Source organism: Odontomachus brunneus, unplaced genomic scaffold, assembly GCF_010583005.1.
Source record: "Odontomachus brunneus isolate Ranch 3 - 2012 unplaced genomic scaffold, Obru_v1 Obru_scaffold_124, whole genome shotgun sequence".
NCBI classification, from domain to species: Eukaryota; Metazoa; Arthropoda; class Insecta; order Hymenoptera; family Formicidae; genus Odontomachus; species Odontomachus brunneus.
The window spans coordinates 851,659-868,941 of record NW_022639574.1 but is presented as its reverse complement, the minus strand read 5'-3'; positions in this window follow the sequence as shown (position 1 = coordinate 868,941).

Here is a 17,283-nt window from a genome sequence, read left to right as displayed (position 1 = left end):
TTAAGAGATTTAGCTGATGGTATTAAGTCTTCTTTTTTTTATGCTAATTCTTGTTTTTTATAAGCTGAGTGTTTTTCACGCGCGCTAGCCGATGATTGCCGTTCCGTGAAAAAATTCATTGTTCTCGGCAACAAGGAATTATTCTTACGACTCGACGCGAAAGACACGGAGTATCGCTGTTCAAATACATTCCGTTTCCCATTTGCGCCGTCTCTTACATCGTCGCATTTATTAAGCGACGCTATTATCGATTTCGAGTTTCTTCGTTTTACCCGCTGTTTGCTTTCGGCTCGAAGACGAGAGAGGACGGCGCGAAAGGCGCGACGGACTAGTAGGAGATTTTTCTCACGAACAACGTCGAATATTTTCACTAGTAATTGTAAATGTGTTATCACGATTTTTGCCGTACTGTAATTTTCGCGTTTTAATCATGTTTGTCGAGGAGAAGCGTGGTCGGCCGCGGTGGTCCGCAATGTCATTAGAGAATGTCTTCGTACGGCCCTCCTCAGCTGTGCCGGTTTTCTCAGCAGGCAGCTTAAAAGGCGGGTAAAGTAATCTATTTTCGCAGTTTAACGCGCTTATACACACACACACACACACACACACGATGCGTGGTTACGCCCTTCGGACTTTACTCGTATATATATGATGAACGCGTCGCTTATTTTTATCCTCGAACCAAAACTGGTTAATTATCGATCGATATTGTTCTAAAATTCTATTTATCCGATAAACAACGCCTATGACGTTTGTACACGACCATTAGAAATCGATGGGCAGAATTTCTCTCTCTCTCTTTCTTCTCCCTCTTTCTCTCCTTCCCCTTTCCTCTTACCACCCTTCGTCCGGGTGCGTATCACGAGGTCCACGTTCCGGTTCTCGTGTCACATAAATGCGTTTCTTAGCTGAAGTTTCTCTCTCGGTGTGGGCAGGTGCCCAAATATTTTAGAACCTTTACTTGTCGAACTCCCGGTACCGTTGGGAATCTCGTTCGGCACGAAGCAACGCCCAAGGAACAACGGATCGCTACGCGATCGATAAGCTCGCAAGAAGCGAGTCACCCCTCTCGCGCTCGCGAAATTTGTTCGTGACCAATTCTCCTTAATTAACCTTCTCGGCTCGATCGTCGGCTTAAGTCAACAGCCGTCAGATGCCTACGTATGGCCATATGTCGACTTGCGTTGATAGGTGGACACAACGAGCATTTTTTCGCACTTTTTCGACAACCTTCAGGAAATTATTATTAGGCGAGAAATTTTCCGTCGGTCAAATTTCAAGATCTCAAGTTTAGCTGTAAGTCTTAATGTGATTGTGTATAGTGATTGTAATAGAATACTTGCATCAACACATATATTATATAAGAAACATTATATGTTATTACACAAAGAACAATGACACTATTATTATCTTGAATATCTTAGAAATATGAGAGTAGGAAAAAATTTATCCGACAGAAATGTTGAATCGAAAGCGCAAATTAGCACGAGTAGCTAAGAAAATGGCGGAGTATCTTTGATTTTGAATGTCTTATTGCGTGCATGTTTTAAAACGTCATTTGTTCTTGACAATGGATATTTCTCGTTGCTTAAGCAAAAATAATTCTATATAAAATAAAACACCCAATTATTGGCATCTTCTTAGTTATTGATACTGTGTATTATCACTTTGGTTCCTGTCAACGGATTACTAAGCAAGCTCATGAGCGCACTGAAATTGTCAAAATTATTAAAAATTAACAAACAGATATTTCCGATCAAAATACTTATGAATTTTTGTATCTGATGAGAAATATTGGCTCATAATTTTTGGTCGGTTTATCTAATGAAATTACATTATGATCGGAATTATTCGATTAAATTCGATTGGAGTATTCGATTAAATCGAATTTATTATTATTTCGAATATCCTAATCGGATATAAAAATTCATCGGTATTTTGATCGTTAATTTCTCTCAGTACAATTCTCTCCGCGTAGTCAAGTTATACTTGACATCGCGGCACTATCGTGTCACTTGGTTTCTTCTCTCCTAGATGTGATATACTGAGTCCCAAGACGATTTGAATACTCTTTTTTTCAATATAGTTTGCAGCCGATGGCCTAATGAGAGAATTTAACTTCTGGGAATTTAACTTCAGGAATAAGTTCCCCTCGGACCATCGGCTGCATTTCATATTGCGTCGAAGAGAAGAGTGTTTAAATTTCATTTCGAAATCCCGTATATACGGGAATACTTCGCGCTGATGAGTGCTCCCGTATTTCACGCTGTCGGCCACTGGGTAACATTTCGAGGCGAGCTTTCGCCGTGCCCGAAAGCTCAATTAATGGGACGCTCGCGGCGCGTCTGACGCTCAAGAAGACGATGGGTCGCGAGTATTGAGAGTACGAGTAACCATCGAGTTACAACCGTCAGTCTATAGCGGGGCGAGGGAGAGCGCGCGTTTCGCACGACAATGACAGGGCCTCTCTCCCTCGCGACGCCCTCGATACGCCCTCGCTGTCTTTTTCTCGTCATACTCGTCGCTCCTCTCTATACTCGGTTTAACAATTAAATTAGCCGGTACCCACGGAGCTGCCCCGGAGGAACCCGGCAAAAAGGAAGAAGTGATCCCCCAATGTCTACCGGAGTCACGAACGAAGAGGAACCTCTCGAGAGTGTTAAGAAAGTCTACTCTCCCCGTCCGCCGCCCTCGGCCCGTGCCGCGTTTCCCCTCTCATGAAAGCGGAGGGTTGTAGATAGGCGAGCAAAGCACAAGCCAGGATATTGAAATTTCCCTTTCAGAAGGTATTTTTCTTGTTCAATTTCTCTCCTCCGTCCACGAATCACTCCCGCGCGCTCTTCGCGTCCTGCTCTTCGCCTTTCGGCTTCGCATTTTAACTCGGACCCGGAGCAGTTCTCCGTTCTCCTTTGGTATTTCGGTCGAAAGTCACACCAGATTCTGCCGGAGAAAGCGAAGGAGGAGGAGGGACTCGACAATGATCCTTGCGAGAACAATTAGTTTCAGCGTGCGTCTCGTTTACGTCGCGCGACTTGGCGAACAAACTCGCGAAATATCGCGGACTTCATTTTCTTTTCCGTATCCTAAGGTTGGTTTCGGACGGGAAAATTTGGCGAATTTCTCTCGACGTTGTCGGTTTTCAGTATTTTATTACGCAACAAAGTAACGTATACCGCGAAGCCAGTGAAGACCGTTAATTTCGGCGAGACTCCAGCATTTCCGGAATCTTTATTGCGTACACGAAAGCACGTATAACGGAATGTTGGTGGCCAGGGATAGGCCAACATTGTTAATTACGCGCAACATCGCGTAGCTTCATATTACTTTAACTCCCCCCCGGCGAGGTAATGTAGGGTATAACGTCATGGAGTAAACCAGTTCTTATTGCGGGGAAAACTACGTAGAGCCGCAACATATCTTTACTTCCGCCTAGAAAATTACCGTCCGCTTAATGCGCGCGCGCATGGAATTGCATTATGAGCGCGCGATCGAGCGGATTCGGTGCTTTTCGGCCGGTATGCAGGGATCTTCGCAGAAGAGGAAACGATCTTCGAATTAGTGCTGTCGCACGAATATCTCTGTGCCTGAGTATCCAGGTAGTATCTAAACCGGCAAGTGCACGGAGAACATAGTTGCTACAATCACATTCTCTGTGGTTAGAAAAGAAATTTACGTGAATACAAGTTAAATAGATGTTGCATTAAAAATTGTTCTTGTCATATGCTTATCTATATAGTTTCTCATAGTTTTAATAATACGTAAAGTTCGTTTAGTATAGATATCCGCATATACAGTTGTCTTTACTGAGGGAATACTGCTATCTCTTTACTGAAGAATAAATACTATGATTAAGAGATCCTTCCCCCCTCCCCCTCCCTACGGATCTCTTTAATTGTGCCATAGAATACTGAAAGTCCCGTTTCTGGCTAAGATAGCCGAAAAATAAGAGGTTCTTACAAATTTTTGTCGAAGAACTAAATAAAAATACAGGATTGTGATAATACAGGATTGTGATTAATACAGAATTGTGATTATACTATTTATCATTATTTTATCATTATTTTATCATTATTTTAAGTATAAAAAAATTATCTAAAAAAATTGAAATCCTGTTCGGGTCTTTTGTGCTAGACATTGTGTTAACGAACACCTCTAACTGGCTGGCAACATTATTGCTCGTGTAATAATCTGAGACAAATTGGGACAGGAAAATTTTAAAATTATCTCTGAAAAACTTATCAAGAAAAAGTATTGCAAGCTTTAATCATCTGATCGTATTCAGGTATATATACTCTAGAATATTGCCTTGATAATCAGAAAATAATAACGAATAAATAAATAGATAGATAATAGATTGATAAATAAGTTCGTTATTTTAGGACTTTGTTTTTTAAAAGCGTTTACAGTATGGGGAAAAATGATTGATTAAATTAACACGTGACAATAACACTATACTACACTATACGGAAAAAATATTGTAGTAAAACTTACAATGTAACTTTATTAGTCCGGGAATAGACTGTCACTGTTACGAAAATTAAAATAACACATAGTCAAAATAACCATAAATGTATTAAGGTTCTGCTATCTCTGGGGCGGTCATATTGGTTTGATGACGTCAGAAGCGAGAAATGACATACCGAAAATTCCTTGCGTTTTATTGCTTTATTTTTTACTTTTCCCTGAAGGACAAAATATTTTCCTAATCCTGAAACCTGTAAAAAGTATAGCAAACTTTAATATCTGACTGATATATCACATAGCATCATAAAATAATTCCTGAAATAATACTACATTTTTCGGCTGTCACGATGGTTTGACAGCTGAGATACCAGCCTATATAAACATATTTAATTTCTCGATTTTCATCATGTATCACCAGTATCACTGAGTTTATTGTACATTTTATGGTTGTGAGAGACACGATAATATACACATTTCACGGAGAAACTGAAAAATAACTCGATAAAACATAAGTAATTTTCCGAGATCAAGCGAAGCCTTAATAACAAAGAATAATAAAAATGTAAGTTATATATCAGTCCAAAAATCAGAACGTTTAATCCTGAGGTCGATACATTTTTGCATATATTAATATTTCTGTTTATCCCACTACGTTGCATCTAGTTAGAAAAGGTTATTTAATCAATAATTTTTCCAATGTTACTATATAGTATAGACTTTTAAATACTCTTGCAAAAATATCGAAAATTTTTATATAAAAATTGCACTGATGCGTTATATATAAATGATTTAGAGTTTATACATATTATAGACAATAATAAAGAAAGATATGTAAGAAAGAAATGTAATGCGTAATAATTTGGTATTTTATTATGCATCCACTAATGTAAATATCCATACAAAATAAATGTTCTAAAATATATCTTAGAAATAGCTTATAGATATCGCGATATCTATATGATATCCCTGAGATATATTTTGTATATTTGTTTTGTATGGATACTTATTTTCATAAATAGTCAATTAGTTATAATATATTAGTGCATCTATTTATTTCGTATTGCTATATTTTGCTGTAATATAATAAATATAATTCTATCTATATTAATAATTTGATTTTTTTACTGCTTCTTTTATTATATATATGATATACGTAAAATATGTAATTATTAAAACTTATTTATGCCATTAATAATATTATAAATATCTGTTTACATTCCTATCTAATACACGGAATTATGAAGGAGAAAGAAAGAGAATGTCGTTATTGGATAATTTTGTTTTCTATTTTATTTGGCAAACACGAGAAACTTTCTGCACTAATCTAATACTTAATTACTTATAGGTTCCTTTAATTTTCCACATGACCGTGATTGTCGTAATATTGACTTTGTTCATGAAGAAACTAAATTGTAGGAAGATAGAAGATGAATACAGGATTTCCGTTAAAAAATTATCCCGCAATGGCGTGACACGGATGTATTTGTAAATAGCTTATATGGATACATATAAATGGATCGATACACACGGAGGGATGACTTATAGATAGATATTATCTGTCTAATAGATAGATTCCGGACGAGAGAAACGGAAGTGGAACTGTACTTGAAATTATCTTCCCTAAGGGATCGACCAATCGTCGCTATACCGACTTCCAAGATAAACTGTTGGCACGTCTTCATTAGAGTTTTCCAGTCTATTTGCGGGAGAGGCTGGGCTTTCTCTCTCTCTTTCTCTCTCTCTGTTTCTTCTCGTTTATTGCTCGGTTAAAAACAACACGCTCGTCGTGGCGATTCGTTTCGGATATATTTAAGGATGTCATAGTGTTGCGTTCGATTCTCAACTACACACGCGCGCGACCTGTCATCGTTTGTCTGACACTATATCGTCGTATCCATCGACACGAATTCAAATTTTCACGTTCTCACGATTTGAAGTAACGATATCAATTTCGACTGTTCACGTATTTAGGTATATACCTGTATTTTTCGGATGTTACACGATTAGATGAGTAACCGAGTATGCGGTTAATTTTAGATGCTACTTGATTATTAATTTATCTAAGAATAAAAAGTAACAAACAAACGGATTGTAGATTATACATATAACGCATCGTAATTATACATATGTATATATTAATGCAAAATGAGTAACTAATAATAACTAATATTAATTAGTATAGTAAGATATTCATAAAGGAAACGGACAAGTCGAATTAACATGATGATGGTGCAATTAAACACGTTTTGATTGAAAAAACAGAATTTCTGCTCTTTATAAACAAATTTCAGGTTCTGTTCCCTTTAACCACGACGCATTTTAGTACACGGATACACGAATATTGTAGTAAAAATTATGGTGCAATTTTAGTATTTCGGGAATAGATTAGCATTATTACGAAAATTATAATGAAACATAGTAAAAATTATCATAAACATAATAACTTTCATTCATGCGGATATATATATATCCTCATTAATAACAAAGATATTAAAAATAAAGGTAACATATCAGTCCGGAAACGGAAACGTCTAACTTTGAGGTTGATACATTTTTGTATATATTAATGTTTCTATTTATTCCTAACTACGTTGCATCTACTCTACAATTCTACTAAGTTTAAGGTTTTTTGAATTTTTGCTTTGCCGAATGTCCCTTGTAAGTCGTTACTACAGTTATCTATTGTGACCTTATAAACTTTTGAAAGCACTTAATATCATTGACTAAAAAATAATGGCTCTGTCTATTTATACGTTTCAGAAAGTGATATTTAAATATCTTAAAAATGGAATTAATTAAAAAAAATTTTAATGTCATCTTTTTGTTTCACATTCTTTATTTGGAAATATTTGATTTCGTTATTACCTATAATAATTCAATTACAATTAGTGTAACTTTCCTAGCGTCCGAGATGATCTTTGAATTGTCATTATCGATCAAGCGATGACTTAAAAATAGAGTGGGAAAAAATAACGGTCACAATGTAAACGGTTGAATGTAAAGCGGCTGGAAAGGGTTAAACGCTTGCGCTGATATATGAATTCACGGTTGCGTCGTCTCTCGCGCGAAAATGATTCCAACTCTCGGAATACATGGAAAAAACGACGATCCGTAAAATCGTTTTTGTCGAGGCTTACTCACACGTAACGGTCGTTCGCATGGACGGTTCGAAAATTATAGGTGCATTAGCTATTCAGGCGCATCAGACCGCCGGCGTGAGATATTGAACTGCACTACCCTATTTAAATATTCATGAACGTCTTTGTAATCGATGTAATACGGGTCTGGCGTAATCTCACGTGTCAGAAAGTAAATAGGCCTGCATTTTCGACTGGCTGGTTCGGCTGCCGCGGGCGAACGGTCTGAATCGTAATTAACGCGTTAAGGACAGACCGAGCTATTCGCGAAAAAAGATCGATAGCTTAAAAGAAGTGTCGACAAGTTCGTAATAGTGCGGTAATGGCGATTCCAATAATAATTTCAACTTTCCTTTACGGTGAATCAGTATTTCTACAATTTTCAATTATTTTCTACGATGACATTTAAATATTATTTATTTTAAATGTATATAGATGGAGTTTTTATCCTTTAATGATAAAATAAGTTGGATATTTTATATCCAAATAAAACATTAAAAGAGAGAAATATTGTTTCGCTGTCCATTATAAAAGTATAACACTATTACTAGAATATCGACGAAAAATCATTAACAACGAAGATAAATATTCGCTTGGCGAAAGCGATAAAACGTCAATCGGCACTCAGCTTGTTTTCGGCGCTTTTGTGCGGATTTTATCAAATATTAAGGTCTAATCTATGAGGATTAAAAAATAAATAATTAATAAGTCCCCATATATTTTAATATTTGATAAAATCCGCGCGAGAATGTTGAAAACTGGCAGAGCCGACTACAGGACTCTTTACATTAATTTATTTCTGATAAAAAATTCGAAATAGAAGATCAACAAGAGTCACAGGATACTAGTGCGTAAATATAATAATAATTTAAAATATAAAGTTGAACATATATAAATGATATAAGTATATACAATAGATACAAGTATACATTACTACAAAAGATATATGCATACAATAAATATAAATTATAACAAAAGATGTAAATATATATATTTTTATACAATACATATTGTTATATACAATAAATATATACGTATTGTTTTATGAAATATATAAGTATAAAAAATCTTATTACACAAAAAATACTAGTAAAATACATTATTACAAAAAATATTAGTATACAATAAGTATACATGTATTATACATGTATCGTCTAATATACATACATATTTATTGTATACTTATATCTTTTCTGTATATCTAATTTTATGTTTTAAATTGATACTGTTATTATATTTACACATTGATACACTGCGCCCTGACAGTCTTTTTTCATATAATTATTGATTGTAAATTATAAAGTACTCCGATATTTATCATTTTAATTTATTTCCATTGAAATATATAGTCAAATTTAATTGAAAAATTGAACCGACCATTTTGGCTTATGAATAACAATTGCCTGCATACAAATATGGTGCAAGAACGACACGACATTTTCAGATTTTACGTTCTGAATTAACCTTTTCGGGAAAGGCGGGGCATTTTTATACAGCGAAATGCATTTTATCCAGCGACACTATACAGCGATGAATTGTCGATGAATGTTGAGTGGAAAGGCTATCCATGCGAGGGACCTAACAATGGAAGAGATATTCATGCTAGGAGGCTAAGACAGACGCATAAAGAGACCTATTTGCGGAAAGCCGGAAGCCTACGCAAAATTCTCGAAATAAACGAAAAAACGGGAGAATATGCGCAGAGCATAAGCAGTGTACTACAACTCCATTTTGCAATTAATTGGCTTACAACGAATTTATCATAATGAGAATACGAGGAAGATCTAGCAGCATGCGCGCGCGCGACTACATGATCTTTATTTTCTTTCCGGACGAATGGGAATTAAATTCGCTACCTCCCGCTATATGCATTGCTCGTCGACGCCGTCGTTATCGTCTCTCGTTTCGCTGCGGGGTGTTTAGCAGCTCGTACTGAAATAATTCCGGGCAAAATTTGATTTGCTAATTTGACATCGGCTTTCACCGTTGTCCCCTGCCCTCCCCCCTTCGCCTACGCGCCGTACGCTCGCGCGCGGTGCCACCCCACCTTTTACCACCGCAATGCAACGACAATGGCATTATAATTATAATTGCACTGCGGCGCCGACGTAAACAGCCGGCTTTGTACAGCCCCGCGCACGAACTTCTTGCTCTTATTAAATGAGGCGGTTGCGGCGGCAGCTCGTATGTGCCGACATTATTGCATACCGCAGTAATAGGAGTAATGTACCGTCTTGCCTGGAGCCAAGGTTGGGCGAGATCAATGCCACAGTGAGATTTGTATAAAATTACTCTCCCGTTAAAACGCGCGCACACACCCACTCGTGACCAACGATAACGAACTGGTAAAACGCACGAAATGCGCGTCTCTCTAATGCTTGTGTACTGTGAAAATTGTCTTCCCCCTCCCCCTTCTCATCGTGTAAATTTCGTAGCACGACCAGCTTGGTGTTTTATCCTTCAGATATGCCATTATAGTGGCTTCCCGCATAAACGATTTTTTAAGACAAGTTATCATAATGATTTTCCCTTAAGTGATCGTTTGGAACGGGACATCACTATAGTGACACTCTTGTAAAACTTGCATTGCGATTCAGTGAATAGTTTGTTGTTTTGACCCTTTAGAGAACAAAACTTTTTTTAAAGGTGGTGACTCTAATATCTGTTACAAGATTACATAATATATTTAGATACATGACAAATAGATGAAATATAAGAAATTTTATAATACTGATTATCATTATGATTATTGCTTGGCCAAAATCGACCACTGAATGTTCAGTGTAAAATAATTGACATTTTGAACCTTATGTGAGGTGGTTAAAATGTCAATCACGAAATTATAAAAGGTTAAATATACTTGCATAATCATTACAACGAGAGACAATTGATGATGAACAATTTTTTTATCACATGAGTCATATAAGATGTAATATGAAAATCAGAGTGTAAATTTTTTGCTGTATCAGTATGTAACAAAAAAAATCACCTTATTTTATGACGTAAATTTAATGATTAATTCAACATAGTATATCTGTTTCATGAATAAAATTAAAACAGTTATAGAGTTTCCACCACTCACAATTGTCTCACGTCGTGATAATCATAAAAGTATCTGAAGATAAGGTCTTTCATAATTTATTCGGAGCACACAGTTTTGTTTCTATCAAGAGGCTACAACGAGAAACCCTCGTCGCAATAAAATTCTTTTATTTTGGCACACAATAAAGAGAGTGACGGGATTGAGGGCCGATTGTTATCTCTTGGCTACCTGACAGTTAAATCATACGTTTATCTTCGTTTTTCCTTCAAATTAAACACAGACAAATATATAATTTAACTATTAGGTAGCTTACCAACAAGTTGGAACAACTAATCTTGAATTGGTCAAAATGGTGTCCGACATTGAGCTGAGCAAAAAGGTGCATGCGTGCGTGCGTGCGTGCGTGCGTGTGTGTATGTGTGTATGTGTATGTGACTGCAGAAACTTTATACATATATTGAGCAAATATTTACGCCAGCTGACAGCTGGAGATGCCAATTTTCAAATGGTTTTATCGTTCTCGCCGTACATTGGGCAATGCCCCGATTTATTTCCGCGCATACTTTTATCGTGTAAAAGCGTTTTTTTGTTTTCGTCAATGCCATGTGACTGACGCGACGTGAACGTTGCGGAAAAAATCGGCGTTTCGCCGGTGAAGTTTTCAACTGTGGCAGTACCTTTGATCTGTCACTTTCGATCGACGCACCTCGACGTCGCGATAATTGCACGCTAGTTCGCCCCGCACGTTATATTTCTTATCAACTGATCTGTCCCACCGTTCTTCCTCGGGTAAATATGAGACGCGTATAAAGAGGAGCGGCCGTTTAAAACGCTATGCGCCCCGCGGGACGCGTAGCCGTATCGGCGGTAATAAATATGTAAAATACGGTTTACGAAGTGTACACATAAGCGCGCCGTGTGTATCTGCTAAACGTCGTATTACTCTGAAAAGTGCATACGAATGACCCTATGGTACAGGCTCTTAAAATGAATTATCCGATCGGATGATCGATGGCGAGCGCTCCGAGGAGAGCGTAAAACGCTCGAACCGCCACGCCCGCGTTTTCCATTCCATTCGTGCGCGAAATTAATCTCAATACCGGCAATTCGCCGTGAACTGAATTGTATTGCTAAATTATCATACTAAGGATTGTGTGTATTTTATATAGAATAGTGGTTTTATACTAATCAGAAAGTAAAGACACTTGTGAAGATAAATTGTTCGGACAAAGTGCGCATAATAAATCTTACTTAATCTTTTGTAAATCCACTTTCACTTCGCTTCTGAAAGAATAATATAAAGAAAAATTATATATTGCGTTTATTGTTCGTTTTTTATTTCTGTTTACTTCTATACTATTAGTCTCAAACTTTTACTTACTGAACACCTCTGCAGTTTCATATTGATATGAAATATTAATAAAATTTTATATTAAATTTTAACAAAAGTAAGACGCTTTTAAAAACTTTAAAAACCTTAAATATACACAATAACTTTGACTCTCAATTTTCCTAACTGTCTATATCCTATCTTAAGGGGATGCCGGACGAACTATCTTAAGGGGAGTGAACTTGATAAGCGTCGATAACGTAGAGCGATCATCAAAAAATAGAAAACGTTTCCGACGATATCGAATTTATGTACACATAGGATGCGTTCGAGGAGCTCGCTATTAGCGCTATGTAGCGCTATCGCTGTTCAAGGAACTATGTCAGTAGTGCTACCAACGCTATCATGACGTCACGAATGATAGTGTTTGATGTCATAAATTCGCGCTACCAACGCTGCCGTTCCGAGGTGGTGTTGTTGGTAGCGTAAGCGCTCTTGAAGCTCCGTGAACAGTGCTGGTAGCGAAATCAATATGGCGAAAAAAGTGGCTGTGATGGTTATAGAAACATTCGACTATCGCGCTATCAACACTAACGTTATTGCTGTTCACGGAGCTTGCATTCGATAGCGGTTTCTTAGCTCCTTAAACAGCGGTAGTAACGGTCATAGCGCGGTAGCGACCTTCTCGCTCCCTATCTGTATCGAATTAAAAATCCTTTTGTATGGTGAAAGTACATGTGAAAATGAAGCGGAGCATTCCACAATATGAGACAAAAACGATAAGGAACAGTTATCAACAGGATATCGAATCTTTCTACAATATTTACTTCTTTTTATTTAGGTCGAATTAAAAACTTTTTGATATACATATACAGAGCATATAAATATGACATGTTGAAATATATCAATTTAATGTATCATCAAGAAATAATCCGACGAGAAAGAAGCCTACCAAGTCGAAATTTCAATTGGCCATTGTTATGCAAGAATGATCCAATTAAAAAAATTATAAGCTTTTATCAATGGATCCATTCACACCTTTTTAATCCAAACAAAAAAATTCAAGTCTTATAAATGTTTGAAATGAATTAAGAAACAGTTTTTTTTATTTTATACCAGTCGCGTCTTTTTGCACATTTTTCTAAGGATTGAACTAGTCAGTACTCTTAAGGCCCGGGAGGGAGGCGGCGCGGTGTTGGGTCGTTAGGAAGGATCGCGACCGGGGGTGATTATTACTCCCGGTTCGGGAGGTATCCTCTGGATAGCGGAGGGAGGCCCGGCGGAAGTCATACGCAAGTAGTTCCCGCGGGCCCCCTGACGACCGCCGAGAACGGACCCGCCAGGAGTTTTAGTGGGTAGGGCCCCCGTCGATTTTCTTCGGCGGGGGAGGAGTCCCACATAACCCGCGGTCTCCCCCCGGAAACCGCGGGTATGCGTAAAGCATTTCCCCTGGCTTACAAAAAAAAAAGTCAGTACTCTTAAAGAAATGGAAATGTTTGACTCGTTGAACTATTGCGTGAATCTCAGAGCTAAATTCTTTGGCTGGATCATTCTTACGTAACTCCGGCTAACTGCAAATTCCAATTCTTTCTTTACTTCCCATCGGACCCAATGCGATTTACGTCTACGTGCATGTAATCTACGTAAAGTGAGGCTTTGTGTCTACTATATGAGCGTTTAAATTGAGCGCTCACCATTGCGCGTCGTCCCACGGTGTCCAGGGTCCACCAGCTATCCTGTCGCTGCATCTGACACTGCAAAGGTCCTCGCGTCCCATGTCGCCTGTAATTCACTCCCGACCACGCTAATTTAACGGAAGTTTCACGAAAAATTCTGTCCCTCTTGGGGGCTACACACCGAGTTGCGAATTACGTATGAAATAGCGCGAATTGCGTTTTCGAGTAAATATCGGACCTTCGGATAAACGACGAGAATGTGTGACGAATTCGATCGAGTTGTAATGTATCGCTTTGATACACGCGCGACGCGAAACGGTTACGAAGAAAACGGAATCCGCGAGCGAAGGGAACACGCGACGCGAAGGCCGATCTCGCGAAATCTTTCGACACGTGGGCAAAGTAATCTGTGTGAAATTCATTCACGTACAACACGGAATATCCCTAATGTAACGTTTCGATGGTGTAGTGTAGTAGGCTGCAATATAGCTCCGCAATATTTTTGCGGATAACAGCTCCGCAATACTTTTGCGAAGACAATTCCGCAATGTTTTTGCGGATAACAACTCCGTAATACTTTTACGAAGACAATTCCGCAATGCTTTTGCGGATAACAACTCCGCAATATTTGTACGAAGTTCGCTCGCGACTCTTCCGCAAATACGATCCGGTGAAATTCGCAAACCTATCAAATTAATAATCCCGAACGCGAGCGTGAATGAAAAATCAAAAACTATGAAAATTGTGACGATAGAGATAAAGATTCTATTCAAAATTTACGCGAAAAAAATGTTACCGCGTGAGACGTCTGTCTTCGTTCAATAGAACTTGTCGCGCGCAGCGTAAATAAACAAATAACTACTCGCATGTCTGACTTGTGTACATCGCGTTTTTTGCGAGAGATCAACGCTCGCTAGCATTGTCTCTATTCTGTCCCGCGTTAGAAAACTCTAATAATAAGTGAAAAATTGAAACTGAAAATTTCCCGACGATCGTGAAATTAATTTTGCGAGTAGTTTAAATAATCACATCGCTTCGCGCAGACGCCGCACGATATCGAATTTTATTTAATAACGAACTCTGTACTTTACCAAATGCAATTGCGATGCGAGAAGAGAAAACTGAGAAAATAAACGACTGGTGGAAAATTTATCGAAGGGAGTGATGTAATTGTGTTTTTTTGGCGCTATCTTTGTGGCGCTATCTCTGCGTGTTGACGCACTGATCGAGACATCTGAAAGATCGCATTCAATAAAATTGAATAATTTTACAAAATTTTGAATTCATAACGTATACTCGATACTTTAATGACATCTGCCAGACAGTGTTAGGGTTTAATTCATCAAAATTTTCTTCGACAAAAATCATTGACCAATCAATAATCTAAGTTAGTTTATATATATATATATATATATATATATATATATATATATATATATATATATATATATATTGGGAGAAAAATACTTGAAAATTTACCAAATTTATAAAAATGTATTATTACTTTTAATTATTATTTGTAAAAGCGATCTTACAATTATTTCGAACAGTGTGCTTTATTAGACGGCACATACACACACTACACTACAGCAAAGTAAATCGCATTGATTCATATACATGCATTATATGGAAAGACTTTTTGTCTTTCTATTATTAATCTTTTTCTTGTTTGACTCACCGACCCGCCGATCAGGGTAGCCACGTTCTGCTTTCGTTTCTGGAACAGAGAAATGTTTTGCCGATTAGATTCGTGCATTGATGTAGGCTTGAGTGAAGAAGTTTGCAATATTAAAAAAGAAAATAAGCGCGCAATATTTTTCACGTTGGGAGAATTTTTTGAAATGCATTCATACTTAGAATATTCCACACTTTCCTTTTTTCGATATTTTAAATAAATCTCTTAACTAGAGCAAATCAGAATTTTTCGAGTGGTAATGTTACTCAGGAAAAAATTCTCCCCGCATGTAATTACGATTTAACGCGTTCTTTGACTCGATTCAAATTATCTCGATTTCGAGCAAGAGAATTATCAATCTTATTGAATTTATAATTAGAAATGCTAATTAGGGAAACTAACCTTCGAGCTGACCCCGCTTGGCCCGAGCCGGATCCTCCGGTGCAGCAGTCCCTAAGAGTCGGCTGGGCGTCTGCTTCGTCTCTACAACAGAAAGCATATTTAATTTAGTATTATACACTTCAATGGAGGCATTAAGAAACTGGATTCCAAAAAAGAGAATTTCCAGTTTTATTGGATTTTTAATCATGAATTTAAATCAATGAAACCTACCTTCGCGCCAACTCTGCCAGGTCCGAGCCAGATTCTCCGGCGCGGCATCCCCCAGGTATCGCATCTCCTAGAGCCGCGTGACTGCGTCTTCTCTTTGTTACCGAAATTTAATTTAATTTAATATCAATTAGTAATTTAATAAATTAGGATCAAATAGTTATATGCGACAGCAAAACGGTAAAAAGAAATTGTAACGGCACGTTCGTGTTCTTTCCCAATGCGTAATAAAAAATAATTAAATGATAGCGGAATAAAGAAATAATAATACTCGATTACTTAATGGGTGATTACAATAATGTCTGATCGACAACCATATAATAATGTCCGATAGTATCAATTAATTACACACGACAGCAAGACGAGGTAAGGAAATCGTCGTACCGGCATGCTAGAATTGTTTCCCAATATGTAATAAAAATAGTTAAATGACAACCGAATGAAGAAATAATAATACTCGAATAATAAATAGATGATTATAATATTTGATCGGCATTGAGAAACTCGATCGCGACGTTTCTCTATCTAACAAGTAAAAAAATTAATGAAACGCGGTAATTACCCGCTGCGGTAATGTCCACAATATCTGCTTGCGTGATAAGTCTCAATTTGTGTTAATTATTGCCTTAATTATAACAAAGTTAAAATGCAGTATTAAAAATCGGCCCGAAATAATTTAGAAAATAACGCGGCAGCTCTCGTAATGCGCTTGCTTCGAGTGTATAAAGTTGGCATCCCACTTTTTGAAATTTATAATTTTGAAAGTTGTTCCAGATTGTACTGACTTTGTACCACATTGTTCCAAAGTGATATTGCTTCGATTCGATTGCTTTTATTCGAAACGGTTTTCGAATAAAACAAAAAAAATGATTTTTTGAGGTGGCACCCCACTTTTTGAAAATCAAACATTCTGATACCGTAATAGATTGTTCTAGTTGTTCCAAACATTGTTCCAAAAGGATAAATCCGTAAGTTGAATTATAAGTCCAAAAAATGAAAAAAAATGTTTTTGACCTGGTACCCCATTTTTTGAAAATAAAGCATTCCGATACCGATATAGATTGTTCTAGTTGTTCCAAACATTGTTCCAAAAGCACAAATCAATAAGTTTAATTATAAGCCCGAAAAATTAAAAAAAAGTTTTTTGACAAACAGTCTATCGGACCAAGAGTAAACTTATACTATCTTTCTTGTTCCAGAGATCTTTTTGTTCTGAGTTGTGCTAGGCTTAAGAATTATAGTTCTAGAGTATGAGACTCATAAGATCATTCGTTCTCCGAAAATTCGTAAAAAAATCGATTTGACAGTACTCGACGTCAAGAGTAAACACATGCTTCCTTTCTTGTTCCAAC